Source organism: Capricornis sumatraensis, chromosome 3 (assembly GCF_032405125.1).
Source record: "Capricornis sumatraensis isolate serow.1 chromosome 3, serow.2, whole genome shotgun sequence".
Lineage (NCBI taxonomy): Eukaryota > Metazoa > Chordata > Mammalia > Artiodactyla > Bovidae > Capricornis > Capricornis sumatraensis.
In genome coordinates, this window is record NC_091071.1 from 122,572,151 (window position 1) to 122,589,981 (window position 17,831).

A 17,831-nucleotide genomic window follows, 5' to 3' on the forward strand; every position below is an offset into this window, starting at 1 on the left:
CTCCCAACTCAGGGATTGAACCTGGGTCTCTTATATCTCCTGGATTGGCAGGTGGGTTCTTTACCACTAATAAAGGGGGATGCCACCTCATTCCCCCTTAACATGTCATATTTCAATGTATCCTAAACTAGTTTTTCAGAATTAGATGAAGTTCTCCTGCTAGAATTCTACAAGTGAGACATATCTTTTCCTTAAAATCAGACAGTTTAGAAATAAATTAAAAAAAAAAAAACTAAAACTGAACTTTTGTCCTTGTCTAAAGGAAAACCAAAAAAATTAAAACTGCAAGTACCAATTCTATTTTTCTCTTGAAATCAGTGAGATCAGAATTATTTCCTTGAAACCGAAAACCAGAAATGATATTCTGTTAGTTTGATCTATGATGTTTTTATATCTTCCTGAAGTTTCAGCTCTGAAATAGGCAGTTTCTTCCTACGTGACTGCTGGATTTCTATGTGGATTTCCTCTCTTGTTCTGCATGGTCATCATCCTCCTAGTAGACATTCCCAGAAAGGGCAGGTCTTGTCCACTTGTGTGAGATTTTAGGCATGACTCTGATTTAGTGGTTCCAATATCCACTTACAGTCGATGCCTGAGCAACTTAATTTCACATCAAATGGTCACTCCAGTGGGATTCCTCTAATGACTGAAATGTGGGATGACAGCTTATTTATTCTTTTTGCCTTCTCTCTTTTTAATTAAGATATTAAAAGGATAGACTCATATCAGCCATTTGTATGCTTATTGTATTAAAGCTGTCAGCAATCAAATAACCTTTAAAATGTCCAATTAGGGAAACACAGTCCCTAATTCATAAGTTCAAGACAACTTAAATAGGAGCCACCTGCTTACATAATAAAGATAGTTACTTACTTTCACATTTTTTTTTTTATTTAGCAATACTTAAAGATATTGTTCTACATGCTTTATGAATCTTAGCTCATTTAACTCCTCTGATAGTCTCATTTTTATAACACTTCTAAATTATCACCCATTTTATAGGTGAAGAAACTGAGTCACAAGAGAGTAATGTGATTTGCCAAGGTCACACAATTTTTAAGGGATGGATCAGAGATTTAAAGCCAGACAATTTACCTTACCTCCCCCATTTGTTCTGCTTCATAACCATCAGTGAACTGTGGTATTTGTTTCGGTCCTTAAACGCCTTTATTTCCTCCTTTTCCCATAGTCGTGCCAGGAGAGGTGGACTACATTAGCCGGAGAGAAAAAGCAAAGACTAACTTATGTACAGTTGACCTACACTGCAACATATACGGTCCAAATGAAATTCTACCCAAAAATATAATAATGCTAGACTCAGGAGAGAGCCATGGCCAAGGAACATAGGAGGAAAGTTAAGGGAGATGATGCCATTTTTAGTATCTGTAGTGGGCCTGACTGAAAGGTCATGCGTGCTAGCAATAAAAACAGTTTCCATCATAGCCTGGAATCCTTGCCTACTGGGGAATAAAGTTGCATGCATACTTTCATACTACTGAAGGAATGAGTCATTACACCTTTCCAGTCATTTCAGAGCATAGAAGTAGTGTTACATGAGGGACTTCATTATTTACTCACCAAATGAACTCATAAGGTAGATTTTTCATGACTGTCTTCCAGATGGGTTTACTGAGTGTTAGAGATAGGATGCTGTTGCTTAAAAGTTCACAGCCTCTAAGATAAGACTGAAATTCTCATTTAAATATAGTGTTTCATTTTGGGGAGATACCTCTTTCTAGGTTCATTTGAAAATAACCAACCCACCCTAAAAATACAATTGTGTGAGGAGATGATTTTCTATGTAAAGTCCAGTAATAGATTATCTTTGGATATCTCTCATGGCTTATTCTTTTATTTCTGTAATTATGAAACTGAAGACATTATGTTTAAAGTTGATTCTTGGCCAGTTGCAACCATTCTGTGTCTTTATTCAGTTCTGAATTACCCTAAAGGGAGTGTGGGTCAAAGGAATAATTTTCCCCAAAGTCTTGTAATTTAGTCAGAAGCATATTTTCAGTAAACCTTGTTGTTTAATAAAGTATTCCTCTCTTTTCATGTATTTTCCCCTTGACATCCCTCTGTGGCCTAAAAGTGAAAGTGAAAGTAGCTCCATCATGTCCCACTCTATGAAGACCCACGGACTGGAATTCTCCAGGACAGAATACTGTAGTGGGTAGCCGTTCCCTTCTCCAGGGGATCTTCCCAACCCAGGGATCTAATCCAGGTCTTCCTCATTGCAGGCAGATTCTTTACCAGCTGAGCCACCAAGGATGCCCAAGAATACTGGAGTGGGTAGCCTACCTAGACTATAAATGCAGCATCTACTTTGAGACTCTGGTTCTCCATTTAGGTCTATGCTACTCAAAAGGGAAAGAAAACTCATTATGAAGTTTCACTTATAATTCTATCATTATTTGAAAATTATGAGTAGTGTTATAACCAATTTCAGTTAGTGTTATAACCAGTTTTCTTTTATCTTCTTGAATGTGCAATTAATTACAGCACCTGAGTTATACAAAAATTGAGACTTTCATGGTTTTGTCAGGTTTTGTAAGCATAGATTACTCAGATCCAAGTATAATAATGCCTATAATTTAAGAGATCGACTGCAATTTGATCAAAAATTTCCAGTTGTGATCCATAATGAAAGGAATAAGGGGTGACTAAATGGCAGATAAGACTGTTTATTTCATTTGTCTTTTAGAGCCTATATGAATCTTTTCTGGGTTGATAGGTATTTAAAAATATTAGTTCAGATAAACATATTGCCATCCTGTCTTTCATTTTAAATGAATCCCATTTCTTCTGTTTGCATTTAAATTTACTTTAAAGAGTCACAAATAAAATATATTATATCATAAGAATCATAAAATGCAGGTGTTGGGATGAAAGAGCGTCTTAGTACCTGCCTTTTATGGGGACATAAAGGAGATATATAATACAGTTAAAAGAAATGTGTTTGCCTTTGTTTCCTCTGAGAAAGAATTCAACAGTACTTGGTCCCTCTAGAAAGAAATATGTAAACTAGCAATGTGTTTAAAAGTGAAAAAGAAAAAGAAGAAAGGATAAAGAAAGTGTTGCTTCAGAGCAGGAATGCCCATGTATGCATGCCATAAATATGATACTTTAATAAACGACATTATAAATATAAAATGTGCAGATAATTAAGAATGTGCATAGCATCACAGCCACTTATTTCACTTCTGTTTCTGAAAGATCTAAGTGTAATACGTATCTAAAAGTAATCACCACACCCAGAATGGGTGCCTTGACTTTGTACACATGAGTTGCATGTATACTTGTAAACCTTGCTAGAGAAAATGACAGATTAGTCCTGGGTTAGATTTGGCATCTTCCAAGATCCAAACAAATGTGAATTTGTAGATCAACGGCAGTCACCATCAATACATGTCTGTTACTGGCAGCCAAGTCATCAAAGGAAAGTTAAGAGAATGTCTCCATCAAAGAAATATCCAACAGCACCACCAGAGGGGAAGATCTATCTGTTCTTGAAGGGGCTTGATGCACAGATTTGGCTTCCAGGACCACATATATATCCATAAGCCTTTTACGTGGATGCTTCTTTTCTGGTTGTATTTATTTGTACCTAGATTTCAAATGGTTCCACAGGCTAACTCATCTTTTCCTAAGATAGGACAGGTGAAAATGAGCTGTCATTCTGAACTTCCTTTAACTCCTGGGAGTGGTGCCTTTGCACAAGGCTTAACTCTAAACCCAACTCTAACTTTGCCTTAGCCTCCAAGTTTTCTGCTAAAAAGCTGTTAGCATCACTCATCTCCCAGTTCATTCATCAAAGGAGCACTTCCCAACTTGATACTTAAAAATGTTCAACCAAAAAGTCCTCTGCTAGGCTATAGATTTTCTTAGGAAAAACAGATTTCACTTACTAACAAGACAGATTCAAGAGAAAATAGCAACTCTATGCATTTGCTCAGTAAGTCTGTTTGTGCAAAGATATTGTCACTGGGGGACCTCAGATGTATAACATACCATATACAACAAACTGTCAAGCATCAAAGCTACCCTGGGCCTTTGGGAGAGAGTGGTGGCAAGGGCTGGATCAGATATTTATTTAGATGTGAGAAAAGCAATGGAATACAGTCAGTGTGTTGAACTTACTTTCTGGAGCAGAGGACCATTAGAAGGAAAGTGACATTACAAGGTCCAAAGTTGACTGTCTCTAAAAACTCAGTGAAAGAAAATGGGAAGACCACTCAAAGAAATGAGTAATTGTGCAACCAGGATATGCCCAACCATTCTCTGTGGTTTGCTTGTTTCATCTTCTTTAATACTCATAGCCAGCCTGCAAAATAGAACTGTTACTTTCATTTACAAATGACCAAACTCAGGTTCAGTAATATATATTTTAATTTCAGCTGAAATTAAAGCTCTGAAAGAGGATTGCCTACCCCTTCGAATCTGCCACTCTTTCCACATTGCTCTTTTACTTGTGTTTATACATCCAAGACCTTGTGGGAGTGGGAAAAATGGCTCATTCTCATGCAGCTTATTGTCACCTCGTGTAGAGACACTCATCCAATTCTTATTTTTAGTTCATGATGATGTTCATATTTGGGTAATAACTGGCCTCAGATGACTTACGATGCTTGTTCACAAAATAAAAATAAAATAAATGCAATCACATGATAGTTACTGACTGAACATTTCCAGTGCATCAAATTATGGCAATTTTTAATGGAGAGACAAGAAATCTGTTCTTGAACAGACTTGTGTTTGTCAAGGTGGAGGAGGAGTAGAGGAAAGGCAGATTAGAAGTTTGAGTGTTGGCAGATGCAAACTATTATGTGTAGAATGAATAAACAAAAAGATCCCACTGATAAAACATAATGGAAAAGAATGTATACCTGAGTATAACTGAATCACTTTGCTGTATAGTAAAAATTAACACAACATTGTAAATCAATTACACTTCAATAAAATAAAACAAAATCTCTTAAGGAAGTTCCAGCTATGTGATATTGTATTCAGAGTGGATTAAAAAAATTAATAATAACTAGGTGTTCTCTAAAGTCCTAAAATTTTAATTTGAAGTCTATTTAATTTATATAAAATATAATTTATAGTGTATATAATATATAAACTATGTATTTACATTTTATAAATATAAATGCAGTTTACATTTTTGACATATTATTCTAAATATACTCTCCAGACTTGCTTAGAATCTATTAATCTTCTTTCATTTAATATGGTAAGAAATGAATAGACAGTAAGATAGAAACATACTTTTATTTCTATCTTTTGGCATCAAAACTTTTCAAGACAATACAAATTACCCAAATTAATTTACATAATATAAGGTAATATCTTTTGTTTTTATTCTAAGGAAGAGGAGGGAGAAGAGATGAGAAAACACTTAAAAGTGAAGTAAAAGAGGAAAAGACAAGGTGAAGGGAAGAAAAGGCAAGTCCCCACTGGGAATGCAAAGGCTTTCTTTTTTTTAATATAAATTTATTTATTTCAGTTAGAGGTTAATTACTTTACAATATTATATTAGTTTTGCCATACAAAGGCTTTTGAAGGTGGGTGTGAATAAATGTTCTGCTTGAAGCTGCTTGTCTTGCTTTCTGGTTACAGCCTTCAACTGTGATGGAGGGTTCTGAGCTACTGAGAGAAAGTTTAATTAATGCCCCTCTGAGGCCCTTTTTCGGAGAAGGCAATGGAACCCCACTCCAGTACTCTTGCCTGGAAAATCCCATGAATGGAGGAGCCTGGTAGGCCGAGGTCCATGGGGTCGCTAAGAGTCGGACACGACCGAGCGACTTCACTTTCACTTTTCACTCTCCTGCATTGGAGAAGGAAATGGCAACCCACTCCAGTGTTCTTGCCTGGAGAATCCCAGGGGCGGGGGAGCCTGGTGGGCTGACGTCTATTGGGTCACACAGAGTCGGACGTGACTGAAGTGACTTAGAAGCAGCAGCAGAGGCCCTTTTTAGCTCAGGGGCTAAAAGACTTCCACTGGTATCTTTATTACATATATATTACATGCAACTACTCATACACATATGCATTTACACACACATACATGCATTTTGTGTAAAAGCTATGTCTTTTACATGGTTTATTTAATCCCCCCTTTTTTGTTTTGGCAGGGGACTTACTGGGAACCATACAATTTAGGAGATTGAAATCCACTTTGGGAGTGTGAAGTTAAGCCACTGACTGCCAGGGAAGTCCTGTAATAATTTTTGAAGTAGTTTTTATTCCTATCCTCTTTTTCACACATTAAAAACAGGGTTTAGAAACATCAGATACTGCCTTGAAAATACATATAGTTAGAGTAATAATAGATTAGAATGTAGATGTATCTGTTAACAAAGCCCATCATTTGAAAATACCATAATATTTACATTTTTCTGATTAAAATAAACAAATAACAATGATCATAACAAACTTTTTAGTGTGTTTTCTACACTTAATATGTGCCAGAAGACTTTAAACGCATTTGCTAACTCATAAAGTCTCAATAATCATGATATATTATTAATCCTGTTACACAATATGCAGAGGGATTCAGGAGCCAGTTCAAGGTCACAATGCTAGGAAGAGGAGGATCTAGGATGTCAGTACAGAAAGTGCCTCAGGAGTCTGTGTCCTCTACCACTTTGGTTCACAACATCTCCTGGATGTCATAGAAACCACTTCAAAGTTGTATATAACATTAAAATGTCTGTTATTTGAATATAGAATGACAGTCTCAGACTTCAAACCAGAGTCTAACACAAAAATCAGTGCTTTTTCTACAAAATTAGTGGCTCTCAGACTTTTGATTTCAAGGGTTCATAAAAGATTTAAATAATACCATCTAATAATACTGTATGTGAAGTGAAGTCGCTCAGTTGTTTCCGACTCTTTGCGACCCCACGGACTGTAGCCTATCAGGCTACTCTGTCCATGGGATTTTCCAGGCAAGAGTGCTGGAGTGGATTGCCATTTCCTTCTCCAGGGGATCTTCCCGACCCAGGAATCGAACCCGGGTCTCCCTCATTGCAGGCAGACGCTTTACCGTCTGAGCCATGCATAGCTGAAATTTGCTAAGAGTCTATCTTAAAAGATATCATCACAGGAAATAAAATGGATAATTCTTTAGTGTGAAGGATATTGACTAGATTTTTTGTGGTGATTATCTTTCAACATACACAAATATTAACACATTATGTTGTATTGTTGTTTAGCTACCAAATCATGTCCAACACTTTTGCAACCCCATGGACTGTAGCCCACCAGGTCCTCTATCCATGAGATTTCCCAGGCAAGAATACTGGTGTGGGCAAAAATACAGGAGTGGTTGCCATTTCCTTCTCTGGGGGATCTTCCTGATCCAGGGGTCAAACTTGTGTCTCCTGCATCGGCAGGTGGATTCTTTACCACTTAGCCACTAGGGAAGCCCATGATTATATTATATACCTGAAACTAATATGATTATGTCAACTAAACATCATTTTCCAAAAAAAAAAAAAAAATAGTTTTGAGGCTACTACTAAATGTTGATTTTAGAGGTCACTTCCAACAGCCTATCTGGTTAGCAAGTAGCAAGAAATCAATATTTTTACAAAACTTCATATTTAAAATTCATAGCAATTCAAATTCTGAAACTTTTAAATTATGTTTACTCCAAGTAATTCAAACTTAGTTTTTTCAAAGTAGTTAAGAGGCCCCTGACATAGAAGGAAATAAAATTCTTAGAATGTTAGTATCAATAATTCCTTTAATGCTGCCAGTCTCTTCAAAAGTAATGAAAGAGTCAATAATTTTTAAATCAATATTTTCCTTCCAGAGCATAGTTCCTGTAGCATAGCTGGCTACAAGACAAACATAAACTTAATAGAAGCTTGAAAAAAGGTTTCTTATCAAGGTTTTTCCCTTCTGGAATTTAAATAGGGAATTTCAAATAAACTCTAAAAATAAATTTATAGGAAAATTAGCCATAGAACACAATATACAAATATTCCTCCTACCCTCTAATTGGGATATTTAAACAACTTCATTCAAGAGTCCATAAACAAATTAAAGTGCTATATAGTAAGTGCAATGAAAATGAAAGGAAGTCTCTCTTTAATGCAGCCTTCTGGCAACACTAAAACAGGAGCACTTCATCTCAGAAGCAGAAATTCTAAACCTTCCACAGCCGATATATTATTTTAATGCATGGATTTAGGTCAGAAGGCTTTTTGGAACCTGAAATAAATAAATCAATAAAGATCACCATCTCTCCTACTCATTATGTAAAGGAAGATGTCTTGAACCCTAAAATATATAAAAAAGCATCCTGTTTTATTTTTATTTTTCTCATTTTATTACGCACTGGTATTCTTTAGCATCATCAAGGAGCATTCTTTATAAAAAGAGTCACTTAATTACAATCTGCTGATTGGAAGACTTGGTGACAGATGATCCTGTGATCTATTAAGAAGCACAAACAGCAGCTTAGCCTTTAGAGAACCCTCTCTGAGACTAAGAGGACAAAGGAATAATATGTGAAAAGTAAGCTAGTGCCAGCGTGATGAGAACAGCATTCCCTCATAGGGAGCCAAGTTCTGCCCCTGTGGCCCAGGCCACAGGCACCAGGTAGAGACTCTGAACCCTGCAGGACAATTGTTTTAAATATCTCCTAATGATTAATTTAATAGCCCTCCCTTTCATGTGCTTTAAATCAAAATGTGGTTTAAAACCTCAGTGGTAAACAAATATCATCCAGCTACAGCGCTTTTTCTGGAGAGAGCAAAGTGGCTAGTTAGTTCATCTGTCTCTTTTGCACGTATCCAAAATGAGTCCTTTGAAGGCAAACAGGATATTGGTTCCTCTTCAGAGAAGATTCATTTGTTATTCTGTGGGTCTGATTATTAGACTGATATTGCAAATACTGGCTTGTTAATTAATTTTCAGCATGGCTTTAGAGTTGAGAAAACTCATTTCACTAAATGTCACATGAGAATGGGAAGAAAGAGGCTCAATTTTTAGTCCTCATTGCCATAATTAATTTAGATTTCTTACCAAAAAATTGCATGGAATTTTTTTCTTTATATATTTATACATACATACATACATACATACATACATATATATATATATATATATGTTTTTCAGAAACACTGAATTTAAAGAATTAAAAGGAAGTGTGAATTTAAACATTTTTCATTGAACTACAGAAGTGATCACCTATAAGTATTTAATTTGTGCTTCCCTGATAACTCAGTTGGTAAAGAATCTGCCTGCAATGCAGGAGACACCAGTTCGATTCCTGGGTGAGGAAGATCCACTGGAGAAGGGAAAGGCTACCCAATCCAATATTCTGGCCTGTAGAATTTCATGGAACACAGTCCATGGGGTAGCAAAGAGTTGGACATGACTGAGCAACTTTCTATGTATCTATGTATAACAATATTTCTATGCTCTTTGTTGTTTTTCTTTTTTGCTTTTACATATATATGTATATTTTATACATATACTTTTTACTCAAAAGTCTTTGCTACAAATTGCTAGAAACACTGTTCTCTCAGAAGCATATTCCATACTAATTGTCTGCCTTTGTCTTAACATAGGGACAGACTCCATTACCCCTTATTTCTGAACATTCTTTGTTTTTTTCCTTTGTGTTTTTTCCTTAGATCTCTAATATTTTGTACACTCTGCTGCTGATGTTATGCAATTAACTGCTTTTGAAAATTACAATCACTTTTTAATCTTACTATCAACTGAAAGAAATTATTTTATTAACAAGTCCCATGACAGTGGATCCTTACAAATGCCAGTACTCAATTCTTGTCAAATACTTGATGGGAATTTATAGGTAGTCATTGAACCCTCTTAAAAAAATCCTGTTGTCACTTTGACTATCTTTCCCTTGTTTCAAGCTTTAAGACAGAATTAAATGACAACTAGAGACTTCAGTTCAAAGTCAATTTTGTGGGAGAATTGTCACTATAATAAACTGTCTCATTTTACTTATTTATTCTCTGTTCATCAAAATATTCTTCCACCCATCCATCTGTATATCCATTATTCATGGTAATAACACTTGCTTTCATTTTCAAACATAGAAGAATCACAGTAAAAAATAGAGAAGTCCAACTTTATTATTATTTTAAAAATATTTATTTTGTGATCAGAGCAAAAATTTAAATTAAAGTTCTCCTTTTAAAGTGGAAGCAATTTTGTCAGAATCAGTTAGTTTTATGACCCAGAAAGAAAGTGTAGGAACTACTCAGAGAAGTGCTTGAAGAAATGAGAATAGCTCATTGACCTGAATTCTAGAAACATAGAATTAGAGGAAATTGGGATAGGGAATGTAGTGGAGGCAACTAGGGGTGTACATCCTTTTGCAGATGATGAAGACCCATGGATTTATTGTGTCGTCAAATATATTAGGAAAAAAGGACATGAGGGGATCAATTTCTTGACAATGTATTTGGGGTAGAGGGCACGCTGTTGTGTGCAGAAAAATCCTAGTTTTCCACTAGTTTTCCACAGTTCCTAGTTTAACTCCTGCAAAACTATGTTTCTGGAGGTGAGAGGTGGGAAGCAAAGTCCCATAATGGGATGAAACATTCTGTGTACCCCTTCAAACATGTGGTTGGTGGTGTCAGGGCAATAAAATAGTGTATCTATCACAAGAAAATACGTGCCTCAAAAATAATACCAGCAGGAAACATTTTGCAGGAACATGTGCTAATCTTTGAAAGAATCTTGCTCAATCTCTGATGTGCATGGAAGATAAAAAATGACTCAGCCTGTTTTCTAGTTTAGCTCAAAGGATGAAAGTCTCTGGCAGTGCCCTTTAGCAAATCGTGTTTATGAGACATTCAGAAGGCATAAGCACTCTCAAAATGCCTTTTCCACACATTTGGCTCTCAGCAAAGTCAAATTAAAAAGAAAAATATTTTGGAAATCTTATCAAATTTCCATCAGCTCATTAATATTCTTTTAATCTTCCATGTTCAGCAGTTTAATTTAGTTGATGTTTCTAATTTACATACAGACAACCCTCTTAATTGATTTAATCCCAGCTTCTGTCTTTCTAGTAAACTATTACTATTTATTGATTTTCATTAATATATACAGATCTCAAATTTCAGCTTTGAAAGCCAGAAGTTCTTTTTTGTGGTCTTGCCTTCTGAGCCAGATTACGAGTTTAATCTCTGTGCCTATTTATAGTATTCTAATCTTATTCATCTATTTATTAAATATATTTATTAAGTACTTATTCTGTCCTAAGCAATCAGTTCAGTTCAGTTCAGTCACTCAGTCCTGTCCGACTCTTTGCTATCCCATGGACTATACAGGCCAGAATACTGGAAACGGGTAGCTTTCCCTTCTCTAGGGGATCTTCCCAACCCAGGTCATCTGCATTACAGGCACATTCTTTACCAGCTGAGCCACAAGGCAAGCCCAAGAATACTGGAGTGGGTAACCTATCCTTTCTCCAGAGGATCTTCCAAACTCAGGAATAAAACCGGGGTCTTCTGCATTGCAGGTGGATTCTTTACCAAATGAGCTATCAGGAAACCCAATGCAATAATTCCATTCACCAGTTGATAAACATGCGGGTTGTTTCCAATTTGAGATTACTTTGAATAAATTTGTGTGCATGCATGCTGACACTTTTGTCATGTCCAACAGACCCTATGAACTGTAGCCCTGTAGATACCAGGCTTCTCTGCCGATGGGATTCTCCAGGCAAGAATACTAGAGTGGGTTGCCATGCCCTCCTCCAGGGAATCTTCCCTACCAAGGGATGAAACCCACTTCTGTCTTGTGCATTGGCAGGTGGATTCTTTATCACTGTCTCCACCTTGGGAGCCCAAAGTTAATATAAACATCTGTTCATAGGTTTTGTGGAGATGTATGTTTTCATTTCTATTGGGTAAATTCCTAAGAATGGTACTGCTGAGTCTTAGGATGATGTTTAATGTTATAAGAAACTGTCAAGCTTCTTTCTAAAGTCTTTATACCACTTGACATTCACAAGAGCAGTCTATGAGAATTCCAGTAGCTCTGCATACTTACCAGCACTTGACATTGTCTTTTATTTGAGCCAGACAACTTAATATATTCTTTTTTTTTTTTTCTGTTTGTTGTAATTTCCATTCATTCTGTAAATGTTTGATGTGTTTTTTTGTTGTTTAGCCACCAAGTTGTGTCCAACACTTATGCGACCCATGGACTGTATGCAAACCACCAAGCTCTTCAGTCTGTGGGATTTCTCAGTCAAGAATACTGGAGGGGATTGCCCTTTCCTTCTTCAGGAGTTCTTCCCCACCAAGGGATTGAACCCACATCACCTGCACTGACAGACAAATTCTTTACCGCTAAGCCACCAAGGACGCTCAGCACCTACTAAGGGTTCCTTAGGAGTGTATATTCTAATAATAATAGGATATGACAACTGTTAGAAATAGACAATGACTTTATAACTTCTCCTTGTGGCTCAAATGGTGAAGAATCTGCCTGCAATGAAGGAGACCTGAATTTGATCCCTAGGTCAGAAAGATCCCCTGGAGAACGGAATTGCAACCCACTCCAGTATTCTTGCCTGGAGAATTCCATGGACTTAGGAGCCTGGCAGGCTACAGTCCATGTGGTTGCAAAGAGTTGGACATGACTAAGAGACAACTAACACTAATAACACAATTGCTCAAAAGAGATTTGCCTAATTTAGACAAAGCTGAATCTTAAAAGATGTCTGCCTGTTATGTAGGAAAATTAAGACAGTGTATAAAATATTGTTGCTGTTTTTCAGTTACCCAGTTGTGTCCCACTCTTTGTGACCCCATGGACTGCAGCACACCAGGCATCCCTGTCCCTCACCATCTCCAGAATTTTGCTCAAGTTCATGTCCATTGCATCAGTGATGCCATCCAGACATCTCATTACCTGATGCCATCTTCTGTATAAGACATTAGCCTACATATAATTAAGTTCAAAATTGAGCCCAACAGATATTGCTTACTGGTTACTTGGCTCTCTTTATCTAAAATGTGTGAGTTTGGAGCTGTTGATCCTTGCAGAATATCCTTGTACTATATATGCCCTTTTTCATACTACAAAAGATTTTCTGCATTATTGAGTGATCACATATTTTTCTCAGTGTCAGTCAAAAGAAATTCACTCAACCTCTCTTTGCATGTTAAGTCACTTCAGTTGTGTCCGCTTCTGTGACCTGTGGACTGTAGCCCACCAGGCTCCTCTGCCCATGGGATTCTCCAAGCAAGAATACTGGAGTGGGTTGCCATGCCCTCCTCCAAGGTATGTTCCCAACCCAGGGATTGAACCCGCATTTCTTACATATCCTGCATTGGCAGGAGGGTTCTGTACTCTCCAAAATTTGCTGTTTGATGTAATTTATCTATAGTGAGAATAGAGTCCACCATTAACAAGGACAGACTAATATGCTTTCTGCTCTCACCTGACTAATTGCCCATCCTCAGACTTATTAAACTCATACCAGGTTGGCTGGACAATTTGAGCCAATGTCTACCACTTTTATTCTTAATGATACACCAACCTATTCATGGGGAAAAGAAAAAAAAAAAAAACAATAGCATGGAAAATCTTCTTAAAGTCTGTTTAAAAAAAAAAAAAAAGCATAACCACAATAAATCAAATGTATAGGAAAATCCCCATTGAATCAGACAGATTAGGCTGAAATAACAAACAACTGGCAAATCCAGGGCTTACAACAAATATTTAAGTTTTTTTTTTTTTTTCCACATTAAATAGTGACTTCAGTTTAGTGTGTTTCTGTTCCCCATAATTTTTAATCTGTAATCCAGACCCATATCTGGAGATACTCATATCTGGATATAGCAGGGGAAAAGATGAAGAGAAGATCTGGCATTAGAGTGAGAGAAAAATATTTTAAGGGCTGCTAAAATATCTGCTTGAAAATGGTCCTGAAAAAGTTATTATGCTAACATTCCTTTTACATTCATTTTATTGACTAAAATCAAAAGAGAAACTCCATCAAAAAATAGATTTTCCAACAGCCATAGGCCTGGAGAATATGGGAGTGTTTGAGAGAACAGTAATTATATTGAATGAATAGTCTAACACACACACACACACACAAATCTTCAAAATTCAGTTTTGTTTTCTTTTTGTTTGTTTGTTTGTTTTTCCTTTGTGCAGTGGAGATGGATCCAAATGGAAAGGATCTTTTCAATTGATTTTTTTTAATTGGAAAGAAAGAAATCCTGAGATCCTAAAACACAACTACTATCACTGAAAGCCTACCTATTATAAAAAAAAATAAATAAATAAATACCACTTATACTTCTAGTTTGGAGGGGCACATACAAAGCAGAAAAGAATTTTAGGACCTATTGAGATGATTTCCTTTAAAATAGACTTAGCTATTTGCTAAGAAGTATTGTTTTTTTTTTTTTTTCTGACTAGAATTCTTAATACAGGAGCCAAATACACTGAGCCTAATGAGGAATATTTTCTAACCTAGAAGAACAAGAAAGGGAAGGGAGGGAGAATTATTCCGTATGTAGAGTCATTTTCACCTCTACTAAATCAACTGATGATAATACAGGGATATTCAATCTTCAACAGACAACTGACTGCTAATGGGCTTTCTAGCAAGAAAACCACACAGACAAAGTTCTCTTGTGGAACAACTTGTGAAACTTGTCATCCTTCTTCTAGATTGATAAGTTTAATAATATAAATCTAAATCATTCAAGCCTTAGCACTGAGGGTGTAGTTGGAGGGTTTGAGGTTGATGTGCATACACTGTTATATTTAAGATGGATAATCAACAAGGTCTGGTTGTTGATAACCAACAACAGCACAGGGACCTCTGTTCAATGCTATGTGGCAGCCTGGATGGCAGGGGAGTTTGCAGGAAAATGAATACACATATACGTATGGCTGGGTCCTTTAGCTGTGAACCTGAAACTATCACAACACTGTTAACTGTCTATGAAAGAAAGTGAAAGTGAAAGTCGATCAGTCCTGTCCAACTCTTTGTGACCCCATAGACTATACAGTCCATGGAATTCTCCAGCCCAGAATACTGGAGTGGATAACCATTCCCATCTCCAGGGGATCTTCCCAATCCAGGGACTGAACACAGATCTCCCACATTGCAGGCAGACTCTTTACCAGCTGAGCCAGTACTTCAATATAAAATAAAATGTTTTTAAAACAGAAAAAAATCTAAAGATGCCCAGGAAAATAGAAAGGCAGATCCAAAAAGAAACCAAACAAGGTTTTGAGATGAATAGTAAGTTTTGTTAGGTGTGGACAATAGAATTTTGAATAAACAAAAATGAAAGCATAGTTCTTATGAAGAAACTTTACAACATAAAAGAATATATGCGTATACACACACACACACACACACACACACACACACACACACACACACACATATATATATATATATATATATATATACATGAAATATGCAGATGAAAAAGACTCTTGGAGATTAGCTCCATAAATCAGAATAAAATTGTACAAAAACTGCTTTATATGTACATCAAAGAAGCATGGCCTTGATGATTAATGAGACAGGGCAACAAATTGAGATAAATTTGAAGCCAACTGAGTTAAAAGAAAATTGTTCCAGTGAAGAATTTATGACTACCTAAAAAATGGTTAAGGTGGAAATGACATCGCAGAAAATTGACTTACAGATGTGCAGAAGGATGGCTCAAAGGTTTGCACTAAAACCCATGTTAAAGTGCAAACCAATCCATGGAGAAGATGATGGTGATGATCTCATTGCTTGAGCATGTGCTACATATCCTGGGCACTAGTATAGGGTTTCTAAATCTAAAAACATTTTTTATGACTGATGTACTGAAAAGGACTTATTGCCCAGGACCAGATATGTATCTGGCAAAAGCTTTGAGGTAACTTTCAAGGTAACTTAATATACTGCAATATGCAATTCTATTGAGAAGGAAAACCAATGAATTTAATCTAATAAGAAATGCTAAGTCAAAAATTCTGCAATATATTGTAATATAAGCTTATTCTTCCTAATATTTTAAAAGAGATCAAGATCCTTTGGCTATGTTTTAAAAGGCAAAATGCTGTCTTTGTTTTGTGGATACCTGCTCATAGCTTTTTGTGATTCAGAAGACATTTTATACTCTGAATCTGAAGATTTAGAAACCTACTCTTATGGTAATATAATTTTAAAAGGTGGTACATAACTATAAGAATATTTTTAAGAGAATATATAATCATAATATACATGCCCATTATTAAGGATCATTTAGTAACTTTTTCTCAGTGTGCATCAAGTATAGTAGAGCATTTTTTCTTTCTTCTTCTTTTCATTCCATTATAAAATTCATGTAATATGAATTGAGAACAGAATGTTAACATCTATACATTCCTAGGGGAAAAAAATCTATAAGCCCTGAATCCTAGATCCAGCCAATATAAATTATACTCTGAGTTCCAGGCTCACACATCTAACTGTATGTTTGACATTTTCCTCTTGGACATGCACTGAGCATTAAAAACTAAATATGCCAATGCTAAACAAATAATTTTCCCTTCTATATCAGCCTACCCACAGATAATAATAGCTCCATTTCTTGGTTTCTTGGGCCCAAACTTTGGGATATTTCCTGACTCTTCTCTTTCTCTTACACTTTATATCCAGTAAATCAGAACATTCTATTTTCTTTATCTCCAGGATTAATTAGAAATCCTGCATGTTCTGCCATCTTCACTATTTCCACCATAATCATATTACCATGTGTCTCATCCAGATTAGTGCAGTATCTTCCTAACTGTTCTCTTACCTTATACCCTTCTCTCTTCTTTGCTTGGTAGTTAAAGAGATCCCATAAAAGTTATCAGATCATGTCATTCCTCTGCTCAAAGCTACCCACTCACATCTAACTCAAAATAGAAGCCAAGAAGTTTACAATGACCTACACGACTCCACAGGATAAGACTCTGGTTTATACAGTGTCTCTGTACCATTGCCTATTACTCCCACCATCCCCCATCCTCCTAATACTCCAGCCCACTGGTCTCTTAGGTATCAGTTGGCGGGCCCTCCATTATTCATGTGAAGCAGGAACTTCATGTCCCCTATGCTCCTCCTCTGGAATACTCCACTAAATGACACTGGTGACACACTCATTCATCTTCTATAGACATTTGCTGAAAGGGAAACTTCTCAGCAGTAATATCCATGACAACCATGTTGAAGATTACTGTAGTTCAACATTTGCTGAGCCACTTAGCAGCTTTATTTTTCTTCATTAATCTTGTTGGCATCTGCCCTACTTAAATCCTTAATAATTTATTTATGCCACCAGTTCAGATCAATTCAGTCACTCAGTCATGTCCAATTCTCTGGGATCCCATGAACCACAGCACACCAGACCTCCCTGTCCACCACCAACTCCCAGAGTTTACCCAAACTCATGTCCATTGAGTTGGTGATGCCATCCAACCATCTCATCCTCTGTCATCCCCTGCTCTTCCTGCATCAATCATTCCCAGCATCAGGGTCTTCTCAAATGAGTCAGCTCTTCACATCAGGTAGCCAAAGTATTGGAGTTTCAGCTTCAACATCAATCCTTCCAATGAACACCAGGACTAATCTCCTTTAGGATGGACTGGTTGGATCTCCTTGCAGTCCAAGGGACTCTCAAGAGTCTTCTCCAACACCACAGTTCAAAAGCATCAGTTCTTCAGTACTCAGCTTTCAACTCTCACATACATACATGACCACTGGAAAAACCATAGCCTTGACTAGATGGACCATTATTGACAAAATAATGTCTCTGCTTTTTAATATGCTGTCTAAT